Genomic DNA, 26,853 nt, shown 5'->3' with positions numbered 1-26,853 from the left:
TTGGCAGTAAGGTATCTATAAAACATAATGATGGGTATTTAAAGTTTCCATACTAGTCCATTAAACTATGGGACATTTGAGGTTCTTCCAAATTTGCTTTATATCCGGGGAGAGCTACTTGAGCTCCTTGCAGCAGGATGCCAAACTGATGTCCACAGATCTGACATGGGCAGAACTGTTGGGTGATAAATAAGCCAATATAAACCTTATTGCATAGTTTTAAAACATGTCGGCACGAGTAATTTATTTTTCTTTGGTATATAGATACATTCAATTTCTCTTAAAACATCAGTGCTTCTCTTGCAAGGACAATTGTGCAGCTGTACAGAATTCATGGTACATGGATGTGAAGGCTCAACAAATTTAAAGGAGCTTTTTTATGACGTGGAACCCGCATGAGTCCCATGCCTGGCTCCCGATATGTGGATCTTGTGCAACCAAATGGAACTCGAGTATAAAACCGTTGGCACACGCTAAACCTGACTGTCAGCAAAACCAGTTTTTTTTCCACAGATCTTTCATACCACTGGCAGGTCCTGGCAATTTACATTTTACTTGTTGGTTGAGAGCAACCTGTGCTTGAGAACCCAAGTGCTGAACGAAAGAGCCTTTTACACAAGGCATGGGGATTAATAATTTTTTTTCATTTTCTCCATATCATTTTATTATTATTTTTCACATTGTCTATGCATGCAAATGATTTGCTATTTCCCCCCCTCATTCTGTACTCTTATTTTCTGAGGGATTGTTGTACAGGGTTCAGTCATTGGGTGCTGCTCTTACAACACGGCACTGTAAATCTACAGGTGCATACAGCTAATATTTCATCAATCAGCTTCCACAGGCTTGCTGTTAGGCACTTAACATAGGGAGATGCTTAACTTTCCACAAAAACACTCATACACTTGTTGCTCCAGAAGACACATGCACGTGTTATTCACATTAAAAAGGGATGCATTCTGAGGTGCAATAGATAAAAATAAATAAAATTCTATATACATAAACTAGATTTTTCGCAACTCCTATACTGCTGTCCTGCAAATGCAGACTTCCCGTCAATGCAGAAAATGCAAGTAATACAGAGAGCCAATGATATTCACAGCAGTCTCAAACCCTTGGTGAGAAAATGTTTGTTATTGTTGGAATTTGTCCAAAATGACATCTTTCATACTCTAAGCGTTAGAAAGTAAAAGAAAATGTGCTCAAACTATTTTCTGTATTTGGTGCAATTGTAATTGGAAACATGTTGTACGTTGCTATAATTCATTACTTTCTTACAGATAGATCACGTCAACATTTTATGCTTGATATATTTAATATTCTTGATATTTAGTAAGAAAATCTTTAAAATATTAATATGCCAAAGTAGTATTGTTATAGGTTGGTTTTGCTCCATTGCTGATAATTTAATCTATTACAAATAATGTATCAAATGAGCATTTAAAACATGTCTGTTAGTTTCCCATTGACAGTGTGTAAATGGATAGAAAACAGAAAGTGTCAGAGACTGAATCAGGCTGTGCTTGCTACACTTCCATCACAGCGCATATTACTGCCTTTGTGATTCCATTAGTGGTATCACTGCAAACAAGTAAAGGCTGATTGAAGACTGAGGCTCCTAACCTCCTGAGCTCTTACTCTCACTGCAGCTTAACTCAGTCTGCCCTCACTGAGACTGAGGCGATTTGTTAGAAACACCTTTTGTCCTTTTAAAACTTAAAAGGACAAAGAAATTGAATTACTCTTGATGCTCAAACATATATAAAAAAACTTGGTTATATTAGTCAAACAGTAGTAATTGACAGAAAAGACAGCAGTTTTATACTAGTTACATTGCAAGCACTCAAAAAACTCTCCCTGAAAAAATAAAATGCCTTTTCCTGTACCTGAGAGATTGTATCCTTTATGCCTTGCTGAAGTGATCTTCTTGAAGGGATCTGCTTTCCACACGCAGTGCACTCTCACAGGGACCACACAGTTCCTACTGTACAGCCTTCCTTCTCTAACCCCCACTCACATGTGATGACACAAACTAACCCCAACCATCTGTTGAAACACGTCCTCAAACACTCAGCACAAGACAGCTTATCCAGTCCAATCACTGGAGCTGGGTGGCTCTTAAAACCAGGAGGCTGGGACAAGGACATAAAAACTTTAGTTTTTTAAGACTTTAAGCACCAGTAACCTGAGAGCGTGTGAAAGAAAAGACTGCTATAAATGAGGGAAGGGGAGGTGCTGAACAAGAGGAGAGTGAACGTTTTTTTTTCGCCGACAGTTAGCTGTTAGTTATTTAACACAGCTCCCTGGAATCCCAAGGGACACCCTTCCCCCCACCTCCAAGAAAACTTCACAATAAGGTAAATAGAGGCACATTACTCCCACTTTAACATTCACGGTGCTTGAACTTTTTAAGTTTTTATTTTTTGTTCCCTTCAGGTGTATTTTTTTCCAATTTCATTACTTTTAAGTAAAATCATGCATTTTTGGCTGTTAAGACAAAAAGGCATGAGAATAATCAATTTTCTGTTCCTATAAACTAAATCAAATGCGGAGATAATAATGATTACTAATTAGTTGATGCTTTACCTTAATTATTTATTTGATAAGTTATAGTCATGAAAACTTTTGTTCGTCAGCCTAGTTCCATCCGTGGTTTTAATCTGCCTTTTTTTATACCACAGTCACACCATAAACAAAAGGATTGGTCAGTAAGTTTATAGAAGCACTTTGAAAGCCAAGTCTGGCATTCTCAAAGCGAAATAAAATACAATGTAAATTCTGAGTGTTTGATTTGGTTGACATTTATTGCCGCCAGAGAGTTTTATCAGTGAAAATAAAACTGATTTTCAAAATAGCACTTGGTGTTATCTTTTATCAGTTAAAGCTGAAACATTCATCATTCCTTAAACATTTGCAGCGCATTCAATGAGAGTACTTTCCCCTAACGGCTCCAGTCCTTTGGAGGTGGAGGTACATTCTATCTGATCTGCTGATAAAATTGTTAACACAGCCATGGCTGGGCAGGACTGCTTCAGCGGCAACCCAGCAGACTCTCTGAAGTCTGGAACTCATTCCTGCCTTTTGCTTTCTAAACAGAAAAGAAATTTGAACAGCTCCATTTATTGTTTTAGGAGTCAACACAAAAGGTATTTAATCAAATGAGCTTGTAATTAATCAATAAGACATATTCACTGTACAACTCTAAATTTTATTTTTATTTGAAATACAACACAGGCCCTTTTGAGTTACAGGCCCTTCCAGCCCAACAAATCCGTGTGGCCACATATGGCCAAGTGATGAATTAACATACTAACCGACGCATCTTTGGAATATGGGAGGGAACTGGATCACCCACAGGAAATGCACATGGTCATGGAGAGAATGTATAAACTCCTTACAGACAACAGGAGGAAATGAACCTGAGTCCCTAAGCAATTGCACTAACCACTACACTACTGTGCTGCCATAATAAATATATGAATTCTCCACAGCATTGCTTTGTTCTGGTGGTATGCAAGCCCACCTAGCATGTGGCTGAGGGAGGAAAAGGTGAATAAACTGGGTCATATCAATTGCAGAGCAGGAGTGTGCCGTCTTTTTTTTTTGTGCCTCACTCCATATTCAATAACCTTGCATTGCCATCATGCTCTAACCTGAAAGTTATGACAAGGTAACCTTCCTCTGTTTAATCTCCCATGCTGTGCTCACAAATCAGGACAATATTGCTAACAGCCCACTTTGTGCTTCAGATTTGATATTTCATGGCTCAACTTTCATTGGAAGTTATCTTTAAGTATATTTTGTTAGGTCATTTTGCACCTAATATTACCAGCTTGCATGTGTTTTTAAATAATTTTTACACCATTGAACACCGAAGAGAGTTCCCTATACAATTCACAATCTCCCATCCTGATAAAAGATCTGCTGTACCCAAGTCCTGGTGGATGACAAGCCATTAACCTTCTGACCAGAAGGTGAGAAAACTGCTACTGAGCCAAGGTAAGCATCCATGAAGTATTTATTCTTTTTTGTTTGAAATACACTACATTCATCCTTCACCTCAGACTTTGGGTTCTGTGCCTGGGATGAACCAAAAGTTTGCCAAGCAAAGGTGTGAATGTGTAAAGCACACATTACTGGAGTCAAACCTTACATAAGAGCTAACTATTTTCAAATGTTCAATGCAAAATACACTTTTACAGAGGTACCTTTCAGTTCTTCATATAAATAAGAAAATTCAGCTGTAAACTGAAAGGAAATTATTGTGGTTTTGAGGTAGCCTTGATTCTTAAAAAAAAAGCTCAGCAAAACCTGCCCTAAAAACTCTTAGGATGCCCCTGATAGCCACTTGGAAAGATTGTGCTGGGATGCACATCTATTTCAGGAGCTATTAAAAAAGTAATTTCCATCCAATGGTAAATTCAGAATGATAATTCAAATTAATCTGCGACAGTCCAAGACGATAAAGGTCAAATTGATAAAAAGGCCCAACTATTTACTGATATTTCTCTGCATAAACAATGATTCAAAATCTGTAGCAGTATTCTACAATTGAGTGCAGGATGGCCTTATGAATAAGCAGAACAACATTAACCATCAACTCAAGGACTGTATTGGCTTGGACTCCTTTAACTGCCATAGGTAGGAAAAAGGGGGAGGTCCTGAAGAGAGAACCTAGGGAGTTTGGTAGAAAGTTGAAAAACAGGACCTCTGGGGAAATAATCTCTGGATTGCTGCCTGCGCCACAAGCCGGTGAGGGTAAGAAGATGATTTGGCAGATGAAAGTTTGGCTGAGGAATTGGCACAGAATGCAGGGTTTCAGATGTACTGGATCATTGGGTTCTCTTGTGATGTATACAGAGAAGAGGGGTTACACAAACCCAAGGGGGCCAATATCTGTGCAGGCAGGTTTGCTGGAGCTGTTGGGGAGGTTTTAAACTAATTTTGCAGGGGGGATGGGAAACTAAGGATAGGGATGTTGGTTTACAAGCAGAGGTAGTGTGTAGTGAGGCTGGCAGGAAGGACAGGGCAAATGATTGGGCAAAATTGCAGTCAGTGGGATGAGTTAAAGTGTACCGTGGGGACAAACTCGAAAAGGGTGATGGATACAGGACTGAAGGTGTTATATTTGAATGCTCACGGTATACAGAGTAAGGTAGATGATCTTGTTGCCTGGTTCAAGATTGGCAGGTATAATGTAGTGGGCATCTCTGAGTCGTGGCTGAAGGAAGATCACAATTGGGAGGTTAACATCCAAGGATACACCTTGTGTCAAAAGGACAAGCAGGTAGGCAGAGGGGGTGGGGTGGCTTTGTTGGTTAAAAGGGTGAAATCAAATCCTTAGTGAAGGGTGACATAGGATCAGAGGATATAAAATCCTTGTGGGTAGAGCTAAGAACTGCAAGGGTAAAAAGATCCTGATGGGAGTTGTATACAGGCCCTGAACAGTAGTCAGGATGTGGCAATAAATTACAAGGGTAGATAGGGCATGTAAAAAGGTCAATGTTACTATACTGACGGGGGAATTTCAATATACAGGTATATTGGGAAAATCAGGATCCCAAGTGAGGTAATGTGTAGAATGCCTAGAAAATGGCTTTTTAGAGTAGCCTGTTGTTGAGCCCACTAGGGGAATGTCAGCGTTGGATTGGGTGTTATGTAATGATCCAGATTTGTTTAGAGATTGTTAGGGTAAATATGATTGAATTCACCCCACAGTTTGAAAAGGAGAAGCTAAAAGTCCATATGCATCAGTACTACAGGGATGTAAAGGGAATTACACAGGCACGAGAGGGGAGCAGGTCCAAATTGTTTGGAAGAGGACACTAGCAGGGGTGATGGCAGAATAGCAATGTCTGGAATCTCTACAGGAAATTCAGAAGGTGCAGGAAGATACATCCCAAAGATGAAGAAGTATTGTAAAGGGAGGATGAGGCAAAAGTGGCTGACAAGGGAAGTCAAAGACCACATAAGAGCAAAAGAGTGGGCATATAATATAGCAAAGATTTGTGGGAAGGTAGAGGATTGGGATATTTTTAAAAGCTAAGAGAAGGCAACTAAAATGCCATAAAGAGAGAAGATATGAAATATGAATGTAAGCTAGCCAATAATATAAAAGAGGATACAAAAGGTTTTCTCAGATATATTAAGAGTAAAAAGAGCATGATTTGGTAGGTTATTTTTTGGGTCTGGGAATGCTCACAAATTTTTCCCATATAAATAAATGGTAATTGCTTCTTCACTTTACGACATTCCAGCTTACGAACCGTTTCATTGGAACTCTCTACCTTCGGATGGCGGGGGAAACCTGTACAATGGTCAGATTGTCTGATTCTTCAAATCCACAATTAGCTGCACACAAACATGAAATGGGTCCAAATGACAAAAAAAAATCAAAAACCCGCCAACTGCACAATGCTAGGTTGGCAGTGTATATTGCTTATCATTACCAATGTTTTTTTTTCAGAGTAAATCTGTAATCTCCACATTATCTCAGTCTCTCTGTGTCATCCCTCTGCCTATCTTATCTGCTAGGGTAGCATCACCAAAGGATCTGCTCAGTTACTCTGTTGGACCTTTTACAGCGTCTGAGTCTATCCCATGCTGCACACCTCTTCCTTAACTGTGGTTTAAGGACATGTGTTAACATAACTGTCCAGCGGGCAGACTATACAAAAACAGAGAGACAAAAATAATATCTGAACCCAAATAAAGGCAGGGAGAAATGGCCAGTATTGGTTTAAACACAACAGATGAGCATGTTATCTAAATTTGGCGAGCAATCCTCAGCTAACAAAAACAGCTGAACTAATAAACCAGAAATAATACCATGTGGCCCACATAATACTTAAAGATACAGTCACTCTAATGCCCTTCCCATGGACAACATTGGTGGTGTGGAGAGGGGAGACTTGCAACTGCCAGTCTTCCATTAAAAAAAAACCTTGCCCAGGCTTGCGTCCTGGAAACTTTCCAAAGCGCAAATCCATGGTCTATCGAGACTAACAGAGGCCTACTACACTCACTCAGGTCAAACAGAAGTGGATAAAATTAAGAGAGCCGCCCAATATGGTCCCTTAAGTGAAATGGAGAAATTGAGAAGAGGGAAAGGAGTCAAAAATGGATCAGGTGCAGGTGAGAGCAGAGAAGGAATCACCAGCAAAGTTGACAAACTGCTGAGCACTGTATGAGAACAAGAAGCAGTAGCAACAAAGTCACTGATATACACAGGAAGGTGAACAGGGAAACCTGATAGAACAAAAATGCAGACAACTGAAAATGGTTTGGATAGTCATCTTGGCATGATGAGTTGGACTGAAGAGCCTGCTTCTGTGACACTTGGCTCTATGATTCTAAAAGAAATGCTACTCTGTGCATTCTGCCAAGAGAAAGGCATAGCTTGGACCCAGCTGGGTTTCTGTTGCTACTCCTTTCACTTGAGGGAAATGAATGAAGTTGGACAAAAGATTGTTCAATATGGGAACAAGCAAAAGAGAGTGGTGGTGCAGAGGATAGGAGTCTCTGCTCGGTTAGTCATGAGGTTATTTTGCTGTGGGTTGATGATACAGATTGGGTATCCAGGAGTGAAAACCAAGCAAGGAGACTAAAAGCTTCAATTGATGGATTGTGTCTGAGGTGTCACAGATGTAAACTGGATTGCATGAAGAAAGAATATAGTCAGGGAGGAAAGAAATTAGATCTTTGGGACAAGAAGAGGCTGAATCTTAGATCCACTGAAACAGTCCTGCTTGAAGGACATTAATGCAGGCACATATTTGGGAGACTCTTAAGATGCAGGCTCCTAACAGCTTCTTCTATTCAGGGTCATTATGGATAGACCAATAAATACTGGCAATGCAACTAGCTAACCACATCTCAGGAAGATCTGCAGAGGAAGTAAGGTCAACAGTGTCAACAGTTGCTTGGAAACCTGATGTTTTGTGGTGGGATTGTGGTCCAGAGGGAATTTTATGGGGGTACCGGAGAACTGGCAGCTAGCCTCTGCACATGAGAGATCAGTTTGCTGTACCACAACAGCTCTACCCTTGTGAACAGGTTTGTTAGCAATGTTGGAGTTGATCCTTCGTGGGAGGAATGCAAAAAAATTCAAAATGTGTGTGTTTTTAGAATGAATAAATAAAGCAGAAATATTGCCCAAAGTACTCTATTTGTTTTAGACAGGAAAGGCTATCGTTATTCATTGGTTCACCCAAACTTCCACTAATCAGATTTCTGGAAAGGACCAGTTTTTGTTCCCACATTAGATCCTGTTATTATTACATTCTGAAACCAATTCCTCATCAATTCCCTGAATATGGTGACTCAGAGCTTAACATATTTCGGTAATAGTCAGGAGTACCCTGCAATTCATTTAACTGGTGGTAATTTATAAATATTTCCATTTAACATCATCCAAAAACTGTAATTCACCTTGGAATAAGTTGCCAGAGATAGTGGTTGAGGCAGGTACAATAGTATCATTTAAGAAGCTCTTGGATAGGGACATGGAGGGGCACACTTAGAGGGTTATGGCCTGAATGCAGGAATTTGGGACTAGTTGCAAGGTTGGGCTGAAGGGCCTGTATCAATACTGTACTCTATGACTCTATCTTTTCTAGTCTCCACTTGATTCTGTGGCTGTTTTCCACATTTTTTTGGAAAAATTGGGTAAGTTATATGGGTAAGTTATATGATTTTATCATTTATACTTACATATGATGAACACACACACACACACAATAAATTAGAGTTCAGATGACTGCAGATATACACTTGTCCCACTGCTAAAGAGCCGCAAATATTATCATGTGCCAAGACACAATAAACCAACAAAAATACATCTCTTATATAATAAACATGAAGAAGTCTGTAGATGCTGTAAATCCAAAGCAACACACACAAAAAATTGCTAGAGGAACTCAGCAGGTCAGGAAGCATCTATAGAAATAAACAAACAGTCAACGTTTCGGGCTGAATCCAGAATTTGAGTCCTAAGGAAGGGTCATGGCCCAAAACCTCAACTGCTTATTTATTTCCATATTTTATGTGTCCTGCTATGGCTCTTAATTGTTGCTTTTGGGTAAACATTTTGCAGTGAAGTGTTATAGAAGGCAGGCCAGCATGTTTGCATTCTTCATTTGAACACTTATGAAGACTGACCAGAAACCAACAGCACCATACATAGGGGCTTTGGAACTGATAGAAGTGCTGCTTTCACCTCTGAGACAAAAGGCTGAAATCCTATTTCAGTAACTTTATTTTGTAATCACCGCCTTTTAAAAAAATCCTGAACACACAAGTAGATATTGGAACCTGAAGAAATAAACAACTCAGCACTAAATCCCCTTTCGCACATGGACAAGGAATTTCTCATGGCACAATTTTAAAGAAATGTAGTAGTGGTCGCCAACCCGTTGATTGCGATCGACTGGTCGATCTTTGAGACTTTCCCAGCAGATCCCGAAAAAAAAAGAAAAATAAATACACAAATACTGTTGAGAGATTGTCTCCGGGTTGCAGGGTTTTAGTTCTGTTCTTTCTGCCCAGTGCGCATGCGTGTAGCTCTCCCGCCATGCACTGGTCCCCAACCACCGGGCTGCAAGGAAACGATTTGAGTCAGCTGCACCTTTCCTCAGTCCCGGTCATGCTCACTGTTGAACTTGAATGCACGTGACGTCATTACCCACGCGCGTCAGGGATCACTGGTTGGCCTTAGGTAACCGGCCGCTTCGTGCGGCCAGCAAGAAGTGCCGTTGCTACTGGCCTGGAGTGCAGACAGATCAGCCGCCACCTCTAAACCTGTTTACCACATCGAATGTTTGTGGGGAACACGGTGGTAAAATATTCACAGACGACCTAATTAGGGGTCAGGGTTTCGTAAATAGCAGAGCAGCTACCTCACTGCGATCTACTGAAACAAACTTTTGTCGGCCAATAGATCCTACAAGAGGGGCAGACGCATCCTATCGCACTCCTCGCTCAGTCAGTCAGTTGCGCTCTCCGGACTGCGACCGCCACGGCCCTGATACGGGAACAGATGCACCTGGCCAAGGAGGCGGGTGGGCGGGCGGAAGGCTGGAGCTCGGACCTGGGGGCTGTCTAATGAGGCAATGAAGCTCTCAAAACTGCTTTGGTACTCTGAGTCCACCCTGCACTTAAATACAAACCCGCTGAGTTATTTTCCAGCGTTAAAAACTTGAGCAAGCGGGACAGCAGGTAAGTGCTGAGAGCCACATAAAGTAAATTGAGGAATAGACTGGACATAAGAAAAGATGTTTTTCTTAAACTTAATTCTTCCTTCCACTCCAGCAATTAAAAGACATGATACCTCTGTTTAAAGTGATCACAGGTCCTCCCCAGTTTACGAATGCCTAACTTATGTATAATCTCTCTACCACACAATACTTCTGTCAGCTGGACGTCACTGCACTACCTGTCCTTTGTTGAAGAGCTCTTCCAAGTAGACGCCTTTGACCAAAAGTCCATCAGGCAGTGGTCGGCACAGAATGTACTTTGTACACTGCAGGAGAGGGACACTCTGGATTTGGCAGGTTTGTTCCCCGTCAGGCAGAATGCCTCAACACGAGATCTGACCACCAAACACCAAGACCTCACTTGGCTGATGGAGAGAGTGGCCGCCCCAGTTAGAGCCTTCCTCTACCCCCAGCAGGACAGCTACAGTAAGGAAGAAATGGTCTCCACCTCTTAGCATGGATGCAAGCATCCATGTTCCAGTTCATCCCCAGCAGCTTGCCTAATAGGAGACTCTCTGATCCATGGGCTGTTCCCAGGGACACACAGCGAGACAGTACCACAACAAAGAATATTTACTTTCAGAGGAAGAGTCTGTTTAAGGTTGTTGAAGATGAATATGAAAGTTGACGAAAGAACATAGTTCAAAATAAATTTCTTATCAAATACGTATGTCACTATATACCATCCTGAAATTCATTTTTTGTGGGTAATCACAGTAAATAGAAGAAACACAATAGAATCAATGAAAGACTGCACTCAACAAGACAGACAACAGCCAAATTGCTAGAAAAAACTGTGTAAATACAATGCATTACAAATCTAGAACGATAACATTCAAATTAGTCCTCAGACACAAAGTAATGATATCAGCAAGCATTTCTTCATGCAAGAAATTGTGGAAATCTGGAACTCTCTCTCAGGAAGCTGTTGGGGTTAAACATTTCCCATCTGAATCTGACAAATCTTTGATGGATGTTAAGCATGAGTGAACCAGGCAAATAGATAGAATTAAGAAACAGATCAGACACAATACAACTGAATTGTAGAACAGATTCAAAGGCATTTCCCCTTTCTTAGTGCTTTGTTTCCATTGAAGAAGTAAGGGATCTGAATGTGCTCAAAAACAGATTTTTTAAAATTTATTTAGAAATACAGGCTCTTTGAACTCAAAGAGTCTGTGCCATCCAATTCCACCTATGTGTCTAATTAATTTACTAAATTATACCTTTGGAATATAGGAAGAAACCAATGCATTCACAGGGAGAATGTACAAACTCTTTACAGACGGCAGCAGAATTGAACCCAGGTTACTGGTGCTGCAATAGTGTTATGCTCACTGCTCTTTTAGTGTGCTACCCCATGGTATGATATACCTGTACATCCAGCAGTTTGGATGGCAATTGGTACATGGATCTCTACTGCGAATGGTCTCTCTTTCTGTTTGAGTCTTCACTGATATCACATCCAGAGGACCTTGTGCAGTGATGGTCTCTGTGCTCATAGATTTTTGCCTTTGATTTCTGGCTGAGGCATTATAGGAAAAGGAGACACTGATTGCAATGAACCCAGAATTGGAGTTAAAAGAGTGACTTCACTTTCAGATGCTAAGTAGGACACTATGGAATATCAAGAGGGTGCACGAAGCTGTTCCCTACAGCTTAACTTTAAATTCTTTGGCATTATTATATCAGACAGAGGGAGATACAGCCAAGCCCACCACAGGCAAAGCCCTCACCACCATTGAGTGCATTTCTAAGGTGCCACATCCAGGCCATGTTCTCTTCTCATTACCATCGAATAGGAGGTACAGGAGCCTCACATTTCTCATGAAAACATCAGAACTGTTATCCTGCAACCAGCAGGCTGACCATCAACTCTGAATTGATTCCACAACCTACAGACTTACAAACAACTAATGTGTAAAGGAAGACAAACTATGCAAATTAAAAAAAAATCCACTTAGTGGCTACTTTATTAGGTACACCCGTACACTTGCTTGTTAATGCAAATATATAATCAACCAATCATGTGGCAACAACTCAATGCATGCTCAGACCAAGCACACAATGGGGAAGAAAAGTGATCTAAGTGACTGACCATGGAATGATTGTTGGTGCCAGATGGGGTGGTTTGAGTATCTTATAACTGTTTAGAATTTATAGAGAATGGTGCGAAAAGCAAAACTCATACAGTAAGCAGCGGTTCTGTGGGTGAAAATATCAGAGGAGAATAGCTGGATTGGTTCAAGCTGACAGGAAGGCAACAGTGACTCAAATAACCATGCGTTATGACAATGGTATGCAGAAGAACATCTCTCAGTGCACAACACATCAAACCTGATGGGCTACAGCACCAGAAGGCCACAATGGGTTCCACTTGTATTCCTAACAAAGAGGCCAATGAATTTATTTTATTTATTATTTGCACAATTTTGTTTTCTTTTGCACGTTGGTTGGTTGTCAATCTTTAGATATCTATAGCTTTTCAAAAATTCTACGTATTGCTTTAATTTCTGGTAAATGCTTGCAAGAAATGAATTTCAAAGTGGTATATGGTGACATATATGATTCACTTTGACTCATTACCCAAAGAGTTATTTGATTAATTAACTTATTTACTTGTTTAGAGATACAGCAGGGTACAGGCCCTTCCAATGTTCCAATATTCAGCAACTCACCTATTTAAGCCTAATCTAATCACAGGACAATTTACAATGACCAATTAACCTACTCACTGGTATGTCTTTGGAATACGGGAGGAAACCAGAACACCCAGGGACACCCACGTGCTCACAGGAAGGGCACACAAGCTCCTTACAATGGACGCCAGAACTGAAATTCCAAACCCCCATGTTGGAATAGCATCACACTAACCGCTACACAACTGTGGCTTGTCTTTGCTGTACCTTCAGCCTCAGTCATTAAGACATGTCAAATCACTTCTTCGCTTGCTCCAGACAGCAAAGCCTTATTTGAACCTGGTGTTTGAAAACAGGCAGCAACAGCGGACTGTCATGTTTGAAGTGAATCATGGGTTCTCTATGGATGGCAGTTCTTCACCAACACTACATTTTTAACCATGCTCACGGGTGAGCTAGACATCCACAGGGAGTGGGAACACCTTTCAATCCTGTACACGTCAGGCTTTCGGTGCCAAGCCCTGCGAACACTGCGAGCGAAATGAATGATCGCTTGCACCGCTGGGAATCCCACTGTTGTGGAAAATCCCCATGCTCGTTCTCCACACGAGAAAAAGGAAATGAGCGCAGTTCACCACAAGCAGACAGCCTCTGTAAAACTCCTGACGCAGTCATGTGTTGCAAATTTCCAGCTGTTTTCATTTTTGTTTTAAATTTCCTGTACCTACAATTTTGCATTGTGCACATTAAATGACATTTTTTTAATTGAACAAGTCAGTTGCCTATATCTGCATCTACTGTACACTAGAAGAATAAAAATAGGTTCTTCTCTTATTGAAATGATCAACACTGTGTTATTAATTATGTCATTATAATTACTAATTATTTATTTTTAAATTATTAAAACCCAGTGAGAACAGTGGATTGGCACTTCAACCATCAGTCAGTACTACCTAAACAAAAAACATCAAAACAGGCAGCACCTGACTTTAAACCAGGTACTGTGGTTATCACCACTATAGAGGAATCAAACAGTGTACATGCTTGCTCTTAGCAACAGCTGGGTAACAGCTGCAAGTACCACCTGACACTAGCAATGTAACCAAATAAGATTTTGCAGACATTGAAAATTCCACTAATCATGCTGAATGAAAGCTGTGGTTTGAAAGAATCCTGCTCTTCCTTTAATATGAAAAGGAAATTACTGGTGGGTTTGACTTAAAAGTGCCTGCTTGTTTAAATTAGTAGCTCTTTAAGCCACAGTTTATTTGAAGCTTCACTTTTAACACACCAAAATCACAAGGTTATAATCAGGCTTTGGTTCTGGCATTCGTTTGTTACCGTACGAATATTCATTTGCCCAGAAGACCACAAGAAAAACAGCTATTTTTATAATACCCTTATATTATTACAACATGCTGAACAATTCATCCAGTACTTACCATTTAAATCATTCAACTTTATTTTAATTGAGTCACATGGTAAAGTGTAACATCAAATAACTAAGGGACTTTTCATTGGGAAAAGGTTTGGAATTATTTTATTGTTAAAACCTTGCTTGAGGTTAATCACGACTTTGGTCCTATGTTTGATTTTAGAAGTATCTTGAACCCTCACAGGCCTCTTGATGCTCTACTTTCCTGCAAACAGATTAAATTATTGACAAGTTCCATCAGAAGGTTTGACATCTAAGCTATCCACTTGAAAATGTCTGTAACTGTTTCTTATAGAATAGGAACAAAGCTATGAGAAAGAAAGAGAACCCCGTGGAACTCAAAACCAATTCCCCTCTAAGAACCCTCGTCCATTACTGATCACTTACTTAATAGCTCCAAGTGGAAATATAGCCATTGGTTTACATGTATAAACTCCTGGTCTGGCTGAAGGTTTCTGTCGATCTAATTAACCAGTCTTGATGAGGATAATACACGCAAAATTCTGGAGAAACTCTGCACATCTGGCAGCATTTATGGAGAGGAATAAACAGTTGGCATTTTGGGTCACCCACCTTCCCCCTCAACTTGTTTCACTTATCACCTGTTAGCTTATACTGTTTCCCCAGGTGAATCTCAACCCAAAACGTTGACTGCTTATTTACACCTTCTTATTCTGGCTTTTGTCTCCATTCCTTTCCAGTCCTGATAAAGTCTCTTGGCCCAAGATGTTGACAGTTTATTCCCCTCCATAGTTGCTGCCTGACCTGCTGAGTTCCTCCAGCATTTTGTGTGTGTTGCTGTAGATTTCCAGCAACTGCAGAATCTCTTGAGTTTTTGAGCAGGGTAAATCAGGTAAATTTTGGGCCAAGAGACTTCATTGGCACAATTGGGTTCAGCATCCTTATGCTAAATGGGGACAAAGTCAGTCATATTTCATACTCTTCCTACCAAAAATGTCTCCTCAAAACCCTGACCAGGGCAGAACTGAGCCAAAGAAAGCAATAAATTCTTCTATTCCACACTCTGCCCATTTACCTCTTCTCACCTGCCCATTACTTCCCCTGGGTCCTCTACTTCCTCCCTTTATCCCATGGTTCACTCTCCTCTCCTATCAGATTCCTTCTTCTCCAGCCCTTTATCTTGTCCACCCACCTGGCTTCACCTATCACCTTCTAGCTAGCCTCCTTCCCCTTCCCCACCTTCTTATTCTGGCATCTTCCCCCTTCCATTTCAGTCACGAAGAAGGATCTCAGCCTGAGACATCAACTGTTTATTTACTTCTATAGATGTTGCCTGACCTGCTGAGTTCCTCCAACATTTTGTGTGTGTTGCAATGTATATATTAGTCAAGAAGATCTAAAAGTAAAGAACAGAGGCACATTTTCTTGGAGGGTATTATAGCAATATATAGTTTATTGTGAGGCAGTACTCCACAGTACACAATAACCTCTTTGTTTTTATTTTCTGTGCCTTGGTTACTGAAGGCAAATATTTAATATACTTTCTTCACCATCTTATCTACCTGTACTGCCACCTTTAGGGATCACTGGGCTTGTATACTGAGATCTCCCCATTACTTGCCTCGGCCCACCAACTTGTGTGGGTTCTACACTTATTACTCCACCCAAAGTGCATCACTTAATAGACAATAGACAGTGGGTGCAGGAGTAAGCCATTCGGCCCTTCTAGCCAGCACCGCCATTCACTGTGATCATGGCTGATCATACACAATCAGTACCCCGTTCCTCTCCCCATATCCCTTGACCTCGCTATCTATAAGAGCTCTTTACAGTAATCAGAAGACCTTCGCCCGCTATATAGTGACAAGATGCATCATGAATATTTCTTCCCCACCCAACTCTACCTCCATCCCTAGTGATTACACTTCTGCCCATCAACTTGATGCTACCACAAGCTTCCTGGCCTCGCCACCACTGAGACGCTCAGGGGGACACTTGAGCTGTCTCAACTCCGATGCTGGCTGACGCAAGAGTAAACTGAAGCAGAAACTTTCTTGTACTAAATTAGCCATCAGTCTCGGAGAAGACAGAGAGATGGCTTTCATGGAGAAATATCACAGTACTGGAGAATGGAGTATCCCTGTGAGGTTTAGTTAAGCTACGTTATTGGATACAATGAAATGAGTCTGGGACTTAATGGTCCAAAAGTGACACGGTATCAGAAAAGAAGTGCCATAATTTTATAATACAGATCAAATCTAAAAAATTGGGAAAGTATTTTTTAAAAAATAAAATTGCTTGGCCCTGATACTTACTGGAAGTATGTTTGGAATGTGAATAGGAGTAGATGGTGGGGGTGGAGTTGTGGGTAGAAGCTGCTCGGAAATTGATCAGTGCTTGTAAAGGTGCATTCAGAAGTCAGTTTGCACTGAACTAACAGAAGTTTGCTCAGAGATGTGTTTGCCCACAGATCCAAGGCACTGCAGGCCACTGATCTGACCTTGTACACTCAACCTTTCCCGTCTGCTTTCCATTAACTAGATCATCATGGAGTACAGGAGTCTGGGATTGGAGTAAGATCATAATGGGCCTCGAGGTCTGTCGTTTGGCGATGGAGTTAATGAGATGATCGGCGGCTAGAATCATGGAGGGGGGTCCGGATTCAGAATCAGGTTTATTATCACTGATATATGTCATGAAATTTGTTGTTTTGCAGCAGCATTACAATCCAATGCATAAAAATTACCAAAGATTACAAAACAAAGCAGAAAAAAAAATAGTGCAAAAAGAGAGCAAAATACCGAAGGAGTGTTCATGGGCCATTCAGGAGGAGAAGGGGAAGCTGTTCCTAAAACACTGAGAATGTGTCTTCAGGCTCCTGTACCTCCAGCTTGACGGCAGTGTGTGTGCTGTGTGAATCACTGCAGCATCTGGTAACTGTGTGAATCTGTGTGAATCACTGCAGCATCTGGTAACCCAGTGATCTCCGTCTTGGAGGCTGACATCAGAACATCCTTCGAGAGGCTGAACCCTCACAAGGCATCAAGCCCTGATAGAGTTCCTTGTGAAGCACTGAAACTTCCGCCAACCACCTGCTGCTTATTGACTCCAGCTCAGCGTTCAACACCTTCACGCTCTCAGTTCTAATCAACAAGTTTCAAAACTTGGGCCTCTGTACCTCTCTCTGCAACTGGATCTTTGTCTTCCTCACCGGGAGACCACAGTCAGAAATAACATCTACTCATTACTGGCGCACCTCAAGGATGCGTGCTCAGCCTACTGGTCTATTATCTCTACACCCATGACTGCGTGGCTAGGCACAGCTCAAGTGCCATCTATAAATTGGTTGATGACACATCTAATGTTGGCAGAATTTCAGATGGTGATGAAAAGACATACAGAAGTGAGTGAGATAGATCGGCTGGTTGAGTGGTGTCACAACAACAACCTTGCTCTGAGTGTCAGTGAAACCTGTAATTGATTATAGGCGTCAGGAAGGGACAGTCGAGGGAACACACACCAGTCCTCATTGAGAGATCAGAAGTGGAAAGGTGATCATTTCCAAGTTCTTGGATGTCAACATCTCTGAGGATCTATCCTGGGCCCAGCGTATTGGTGCAATTACAAAGAAGGCACAGCAGCAGCTATATTTCATTAGGCGTTTGAGGAGATTTGGTATGTCACCAAAGACTCCAGCAAATTTCTACAGATGGACCAATGAGAGCATTCTAACTGGTTGCATAACCATCAGATATGGGGTGGGCACTGTATAGGATCAGAAAAAGCTGCAGAAATTTGCAAACTCAGCTAGTTCCATAATGGGCACTAGCCTCTCCAGCATTGAGGACATCTTCAAATGGTGGCACCCATCATTAAGGGTCCCCACCACCCAGGACATGCCCACTTCTCATTACTACTAACAAGGAGGAGGTACAGGAGCCTGAAGACGCACTCTCAATGTTTTAGGAACAGCTTCTTTTCCTCTGCTGTCAGATTTCTGAATGCACAATGGACCATGTACACTACCTCACTATTTTCTTCCTCTCTTTTTGCACTACTTGCTGTAATTGTCATCAATGCAGCATAGAAAGCCTTCTATAGGAATACATAACCACTTGATATGACAAGTGCTCTGCATGTGACTGCAATAAATTGCAGAGTTGGGGACACAGTTCAGTACATCACAGAAACCAGCCCCTGCATGGACCCTGTCTCTACTCACCGCTGTCCCGTCAAAGCAGCCAACATTATCATTGACCTCACCCATCCCAGAACATTCTCCTTTCTCCCCTCTCCCACTGATCAGAAGATACAAAAGCCTGAAAGCATGTACTGCCAAGCTCAAGGACAGCTTCTATCATGTTATTATCAGATTCCTAAACAGGCTCCTTGTGCTATATGATGGACTCCTGAACTTGCAATCTCCATTGTTATGATTTTGCAGTTTATTGCTTACCTGTTTTCCTGCACTGTTCCTGTTTTACCTTGTTCCACCTCAAAACACCGCAAAATGATTTTGATCTGTATGAACAGTAGGCATGGAAAGCTTTCCATTGTAGCTTGAACACGTGGCAACCACAAACCATACCAATACCATTAACGTTTGGAAGGTACAATGGTGCACTGATCTCAAGGTGGGCCAGGCAGGTAGGCAGACTGATGGGTGGATGGTTGTACTCTTGGTTCAGCTGACCAGTGGCTGGGTAAAGATTATATACTTAAAATCGGATGAGGACAGTCTGGGAATTTGTGGGTGGTGGATATCCCTTAGAAGAGCCAGCTGGTTTCAAATACAAAGTGACCAAATATGAGTTGGTTTGCAGCACTGGACCTGCTCCAACCAGCCATCACTCTAAAACAAGCCTCATGGGTGTTGTGAAAGTCTGATTTGCCCATAAGAGGGCAGCTACATCAAAGTGAAAATTACCGAACAGAGACCAGACATGTATATGTCATAGCTCCTCCATGCATCAGCGCATCAGGAACATGGAAGACCTGCAGCAAAAATTAGAGACTTTATATCATTTCCATAAAGTCCTGTCTCTCAATCTTGTTTCATCTTACATTGAAACTGGATCATGTAACACATACGTATGGTTTTAAAATGATTCTGCAGGTTTCCTGCACAAAGGCAGTTGGAGGGATAGGCCTGTCTTGTGGGAACGCTTGCTGCACTGAGCAATTTGGAAGGCAGGGAGAGTTCACAGTTTTATTAAATATTATTTAAGCAATTTAGATTTCCCTGGCTGAGCCATTGCATAAGTGGTACTGAGCTGCTTTCCAAAACAACCCCATTTGTTAAGGTGCAGAGAGCTGTGGACACAGCCCAGTCCATCATGAAAAAAAGCCTCCCATCCATGGACCCTGTCTACAATTCTCTCGGTCATGGAAGAACGGCCAACGTTATCGAGGACCCCCCACGCCCCCGTTCTCCTTCTCCCCCTCTTCCATCAGTCAAAAGATTTTAAAAAACCTTCAAAACACCCACCACCAGGATCCACAACAGCTTGGTCTTGCTATTATCAGACTCTGAAACTGACGTCTTGGATGATAAATATCAACTCTTGACTTCACATTCTACCTCATAATGGCCCTTGTATCTTCTTTGTCTACCTGCACTGTACTTTCTCTGTAACTGTAAAACTATAATACTATGCAGATACAATAGTGTCTTTTAAGAGACTCCTGGATAGGTTCATGGAGCTTAGAAAAATAGAAAGCTATGGGTAACCCTAGGTAATTTCTAAAGCAACTACATGTTTGCCACAGCTTTGTGGGCCAAAGGGCCTGTATTGTGCTGTAGGTTTTCTATGTTTCTATAAACTACATTCTGTCATTGTGTTTCCCTTGTATGACAATGATTTATGTTTTGAAATCAACTGGATGGATGGCAGGTTAAACAAAGTTTTTCATTACATCTAAGTACATGAGACAATATTGAACCAATTGCCAATACTGTTGGGGTGTGAGTCCCAAGATTTTGAACCAGCTGTGGTGAATGAAAGGTGAAATATTTCCCAATGAAGATGAAGTGTGGCTAGGAGGGTAACTTCCAGGTGGTGGTGTTCCCACATTTCTGGTACTCTTGTCTGCCAGGGAGTGAGTAGGTGTGAGGAGTGATGGCCTCAGGTTGATGAGGAGGACAGTAATCACGAGGGAGGGATGACGGTGAGCTGGGGAAGGATACATCATATTGCAGTTAAGACACATATTGTATTTATTTTCAGACTAAAGACTATGTGCTGTCAGGAGATGGGTGTGGTCTTATGCAGAAAGTAGATACCTGTGAGTGATAGAATACAAAAAGTACAAAAGGAACACATGCTCCTATAAGAGTATAAATCCCTTTCCATTTTTAATATATGACATTCTTTTTTTAAAAAAAATCTGCTTTCATAAAAGCTCTTACTATTCAGATAGGGAAATGTTTAGGGGTAGATTCTGGAATGACGAATAGAAAGGGTTGGGTTTGCTTTTGATCAAAGGTCCTCCTAATTATTCAGCCATTTTGAAGTCAGCTGGAAGGACAGACACAATAACAGCGGTGTACTGGAAGAGGCCGACATGGACAGCATTTCCACAATGTTAAAGCAACACCAACTCTGATGGATTTGGCTGCCTAACTCACGTCTCCCTAAACAGATCCTTTACTCCCAGAGGTAGGAAGGGCAGCAAGCTCCAGGTGGGGAAAGGAAATACTTCAAAGATAACATCAAAATTGGCCTGAAGAAATTCAACATTCCATCTAAAAACTGGGAAAACATCAGATACACCCAGAGGAAATCTGTTCAAAGGGTGGTGCACTACATTAGAGTAGCCTCTGCTGTTCCTCAGAGAAACAGTACAGCTGCGAAAGGAGAGAATGAACAACCAAGAGACCCGATCACTAACCACGACCACCACTTACTCGTGTCCACACTGCACCAGAATATGTGGATCCTGGATCAGCCTCTGCAGACAACTGAGGACCCAGCAACAGACAATCCCTTAGGAGAACATCTTACTCAGCTCAAGTGATTGAGTATCTTTTTTTTAAGATCATGTAACCCATGAGCATGGCACAATGGTAATCCGAGGCACTTGGTAATCTTCCTTAATTTTCCAGCAGAGCATTGTGTTGTCGTGTCACTAGTTTCTGAAGAACTTCTTGCTCTGCAAACAGGATTCAAGTTCCAAAAGTAATTGTTCTGGTTCATATATCTAATGGATGGGAACTTGTAGCAGTAACCTGCCAATACATTGTCTGTTGCACTTGAGCAAATCCACCCTCTTAGTGTCTCATGGCATCAGTAGTATCTCAGAGGCCATTTCTGGATTCACCAACATCTACCACCCTCAGCTCATGGTGTTGAGTTGTTGAAGATGAGAAACCATGTAACAGCTGTATCAAAAATTTTGCTTAGGCCACATTTTGAGTACTATGTGCACAGAATTACAGAAAGGCTTTGGAGATTGGGTACATTGGATGGAAATCTCAAATACTAGAGCTAGAAGGTCTACCTTTAAGGTGAGAAGATAGATAGATAGATAGATAGATAGATAGATAGATAGATAGATAGATAGATAGATAGATAGATAGATAGATAGATACTTTATTCATCCCCAAGGGGAAATTCAACATTTTTCCAGTGTCCCATACACATTGTAGCAAAACTAATTACATACAGTATTTAACAGTATAAATATGATATGCATCTAAAATCACCCTCCCAAAAAGCATTAATAAATAGCTTTTAAAAAGTTCTTAAATAGTTTACTAAAATGCATTGAGTGGTAACTTAAGCTCAGCCCTAACCCTGGCACTTAACATGTCTTGCCCCTGGTGGTTGAATTGTAGAGCCGAATGGCGTTGGGGAGTAATGATCTCTTCATCCTGTCCGAGGAGCATTGCATTGACAGCAACCTGCTGCTGAAGCTGCTTCTCCATCTCTGGATAGTGCTGTGCAGAGGATGTTCAGGGTTTTCCATGATTGACCGTAGCCTACTCAGCGCCCTCCGCTCTGCCACCAATGTCATACTCTCCAGTTCTGTGCCCACGACAGAGCCCGCCTTCCTTACCAGCTTATTAAGACATGAGGCATCCCTCTTCTTAATGCTGCCTCCCCAGCACGCCACCACAAAGAAGAGGGCGCTCTCCACAACTGACCGATAGAACATCTTCAGCATCTCACTACAAACATTGAATGACGCTAGCCTTCTGAGGAAGTACAGTCAACTCTGTGCTTTCCTGCACAGGGCATCTGTGTTGGCAGTCCAGTCTAGCTTCTCGTCTAACTGCAATCCCAGATACTTGTAGGAAGGGAGAATTAAAAGGAGATATATTTATATACAAGGCAATTTTTTACATAGTAGATGCCTGAAATGTACTGCCAGGGAAAGTGGAGGAAACAGGTACATTCCCAATACTTAAGAAGCAGGTATGCAGTTTAAATTGACATCATGTTTGGCACAGACATTGTGGGCCAGTCGGTCAGTTCCTGTGCTGTTTTATGTTCTCTACCTTTGCACTTTATCAAAACACAGTTCAAATTTCATTGCTACACTTGTATGGCTTCCTTGCATCTTCTGAAATAATTCCCTTTGAAGAATCTACATCCAGCTAATTGATCACCATTTACAATCAGATTCCATCTCCAATTGACCATCAATTTTACTAACTGTTTTATCCTTTCGCGCTGCCACTGTATCAATGACTAAATCTTGTCTTTGTGCTCTCCTCTCTCACATTACTTAGCTTTGATAGGGTCACACATGAGACAGAGTAACTCCACACCTTGGCCTTTCATCTCATCCATCTCCTGCAGCATCAGGGTAGTGCATCTACTGGCAGCAAGTTCAAAATTCAAAGTATATTTCTCATCAAAGTATGTGCACTATATACGTACAGCAATGAAATTCGGCTTCTTACAGACAGCCACAAAAACAAAGAAACCCAATAAAACTCATTAGGAAAGAGTGTCAGGCATCCAATGTGTGAAAGTAAAAGAACATTTCGTGCAAGCAATAAAAAGTAAACAAATTAGTTTATTTCAGGGTGGAACTACAACTTCAGGGACAGCCTCAGGAATAGAAGCTGAGCCAAAGGAGCCATTTTTGTGGGGTACAGTTCTATTAGTCAAATCCTTGTAGGCTGCTAGATCTCCCTTGTTCTAAGGGCTACTGATCACTTTATAACATTCAATTGCACAGTAGAGGCCCTTCAGCCCTCCATGTTGTGCTGACCTTTTAATCTACTACAAGATCAATCTAATTCTTCCCTCCCACATAACTCTTCATTTTTCTTTCATCCATGTGCCCATTTAAGTGTCTATTGAGGTAGATGTGGAACTTTCCTTAGTCATACTCTATATGACTGCTAATAGTGCTCGTTCAATTTTTATTTATCTTGTTTCTGCTGGCAAGAATGCTTTGGATGCAAATATAATCAAACAGCTTGCCATCTTATGCAAGAACCGCTCCTGGGCCTTTGAAAGAGGCTTCTATCTGTCAAATGACAAATTGTTTTCAGCTGTTGTATGATGGGCTCATCTCTCCGTGAATTGTTGAAACTTGTTTCATGGGATTGTGACAGAGGTATTTGGCATCTTTCATTAAGTTGATCTGTCCTGTGTGCTATGGATGAGAAAAGAAACAATTCACAGACGGGGTCAGGCCAAGAAAGATCTTCAGCTTATTTATTTATTTATGGAGATAGAGCACGGAATAGGCCCTTCCGGCCTTTTGAGCCACGTTAACCAGCAACCTCTGGTTTAACCCTGGCCTAATCACAGGACAATTTACAATGACCAATTAACCTACCAACTGGTATGTCTTTGGACTGTGGGAGGAAAGCAAAGCACCTGGAGGAAACCCACATGGTCACAGGGATAAAGTACAAACTCCCGACAGTCAACGGTGGGAATTGAACCCGGATCACTGGTACTGTAAAGTGTTGTGCTTATGATTTATTCTTTGGCATTTTCATCCCATTGATGGCTCTAACATTTTCTGTTCTGTATATCATTTTCAAAACTGGTGATTCTTTCTCATTTCAAAGTGTGCAGCTTGAACTTGACCTTTCTGATTCTGATCATTGCCTTGTGGAGGTTGTTGTTGTGAGCATCATTGTTCACTCAGCAGAATTAATCATCCGCTCATCTGGTTCTCTGCTGCACGCTTCAAATCTAATCTATGTTTTACTGAACACATCCTGGCTTTCTCTACAGTCAAAAGGTAAACATCAGGACTTGTATTCCAGAAGTGAAATGTTAAATGTTGTCAGAATGAAGATTTCTCAATGAAACCTCACACCTTGTTGTTTCTGGCATCAAGTTTGCTGTTTTTAAAAAATTAAATGTAACAGTGTTAGGATTGGATAGTGATCTCTCTTGGCCATCTATTTCATGTGTTTTGCTTCTGGGCATATCATTAATCACCTCTCCTCAAAATGGATCTCAAGCATCACTAGGTTTCATGACTATAACTATCTACTTTATTCTTCTGCATCAGTCAGAATTCATTTTCAAGTTTTCCCTTCAACCTGATTGCTACTTGGGGGCTGGATCCCTGGTTTCACAATGAAGTAATATTCAAATCTTCAAGCTATAAGACCATTTTACAGACCAGTTTATCAAATAAGTTAGACATACTTGGATTATTGTTGTTGTTCAGTGGTCAAGTCAAGTCGGACTCTTCATGGACCATGGGTTTTCATGGCAAGATACGGAAGTAGATTGCCAGGCCTTTCTTCCGTGCAGATACTGCTGCTGGGACCCGGCTGGGTTTGAACTCAGGATCATCTGCCTTGAAGTCCTGTGCTGATGCCACTACACCGCCAGCCAGCCCACTATACTGGGATTGGTTCTGCTTAAAACTGCAGAGCAATCTTCAATTGCCATATTGTTCTCAATTTTCAGTGTTGTCTCTTCCTTCTTGAGATTTACAGTGATCACCGTTTATCATCACAACTTCTAACTTCTGTAACATAGAATGTGCAGTGAACAACTTCCTCTCTCTGATTTAGATTATTCCAAGTTCTGTTGTCTTCTTATACGTGAGGCCATTTTCCCTTCGATACCCAACTCCCTTTAGGTTTTCAGAGAAGATCTTTTGGTAAAACCTGACTGGTAGAATATTATTTTGAGCTTCTATATCCAGTTTAACTCAAGGATGATGGAAAGGGAATCCATCCTCTGGATTGTCATGTAGATTTCATTTCTCAGTGAATTGCCACATTTAGTCACTCCATGATAGATGATATCAAAATGAGCCTCAATCTCTGTAATCTTCCATGTTCCAATTTTATCTCTTTAACATTAATCCTTTCATTCTTCCTAAGAGGCTTCTTCCAGAAATTCTCACTTTGATTTTCACATTTTCTCCCAGCAGATGAGATTACTGCTTTGATTCATTGGAGGCCATTACTCTCTGTGAATTCATGTGGCAGAATTCACAGAATTCTTCTGCATGGCCTTCTTTCAATCTGGTTTTAATTCTTTTGTAAAACTCTGAATCAGAATCAGGTTTATTATCACTGACGTATGTCATGAAATGTGCTACTTTGTAGCAGCAGAACAGTGCAAGGTATAAAAATTACGATAAGTTACAAAATTAGACAAATAGTGCAAAAGAGGACTAGTGAGATAATGTTCATGGATTTGTCGACCATTCAGAAATCTGAAGGGAGAGAGGCTGTGTCAAACTCGTACAAGGACAAATCTGAGGATAGAGCAATCAGCGGTCTTCTCTGGCTTCCAGTGCTTCGGCTGCACCTGTATCTGCAGCCTACATGATTGTGACTTCCTCCTCTCAATTATGTGCTCATATGTCGAGCCCCAAATGAGTTGGTGGACTAATCTTTCATCCACTTCCTTAAATTTGCATCCATTGGCCACGTTTCTAAGCCTTGTGTGGAAATAGTTAACAAGCGTGCCAGGTTCCTACCTCTGGTTTTGAAGCTCTGATCTATGAGTCCGGTGACTGGAAGCCAGCTCAAAGTGTGGGTTGAATTTTTGCCAGCATTTTGTTCTCTCAATCAGTTATTTTGCAGCTGTTGAAGAAGTCCAATCATTCTTCATCCACCCACTAAAAGATTTTAACTGACCTTTTCCTCATCACTTGAGACTTACAGAAAACCATTGACTGTCACTTAAATTTTCAGTCCCCCTACATTTTTTTAACCTCTCTACTCAACACTCTGCAGACATCACAGCCACCTTTTACACACTGGCCACAGGTTACTCGTGATTTTTGAGCATCAGACTTAGCATTCACATCATTCATGTCATATGGAACTCTGCTCACTCTGTTCTATTCTGTTGTTGGAGCTGCTTTATTTTCTCAATTAAAATTTAATACTTCAATCTGCAGATTACATTCTGTTAATTTCCAGACTGCAGCTGAATGATCAAGTGCATTTCTGCGTAACTAATGTGCAGAGGGTACAACAGTTTGGAACTCTATTCACCTGGTAAACATGGTTAAGTGAGTACATAGTGGCCTAGTAATCAGGTTTGAGGAATCAACGTGGTTAGAAGGATTAATGATTATGGGAGGGAAACCATGGGGAAGTGACCACAGTCAACCT

At 41.2% G+C, this 26,853-nt stretch overlaps 1 protein-coding gene across 9 annotated transcripts in view; it reads right to left on the bottom strand.

Annotated features, from left to right (window-relative positions):
- The window catches only part of sulf1 (sulfatase 1), a 367,408-nt gene that overhangs the window by 244,066 nt on the left and 96,489 nt on the right, over positions 1-26,853 (bottom strand). For 3 of the 9 annotated variants that reach the window (XM_059982579.1, XM_059982588.1, XM_059982608.1), the window contains exon 1: positions 1,887-2,208. The exons of 2 other annotated variants lie outside the window; for them this stretch is intronic. The gene's annotated coding sequence lies outside the window, so the exon portion shown is untranslated. Of the gene's footprint in view, positions 1-1,886; positions 2,209-26,853 lie in introns of those variants that run through there. 4 more of the 9 variants (XM_059982547.1, XM_059982527.1, XM_059982569.1 and 1 more) reach the window with 2 other exon arrangements.

Source organism: Hypanus sabinus, chromosome 1 (genome assembly GCF_030144855.1).
Source record: "Hypanus sabinus isolate sHypSab1 chromosome 1, sHypSab1.hap1, whole genome shotgun sequence".
Lineage (NCBI taxonomy): Eukaryota > Metazoa > Chordata > Chondrichthyes > Myliobatiformes > Dasyatidae > Hypanus > Hypanus sabinus.
This window is presented reverse-complemented; position numbering and strand designations above follow the sequence as displayed.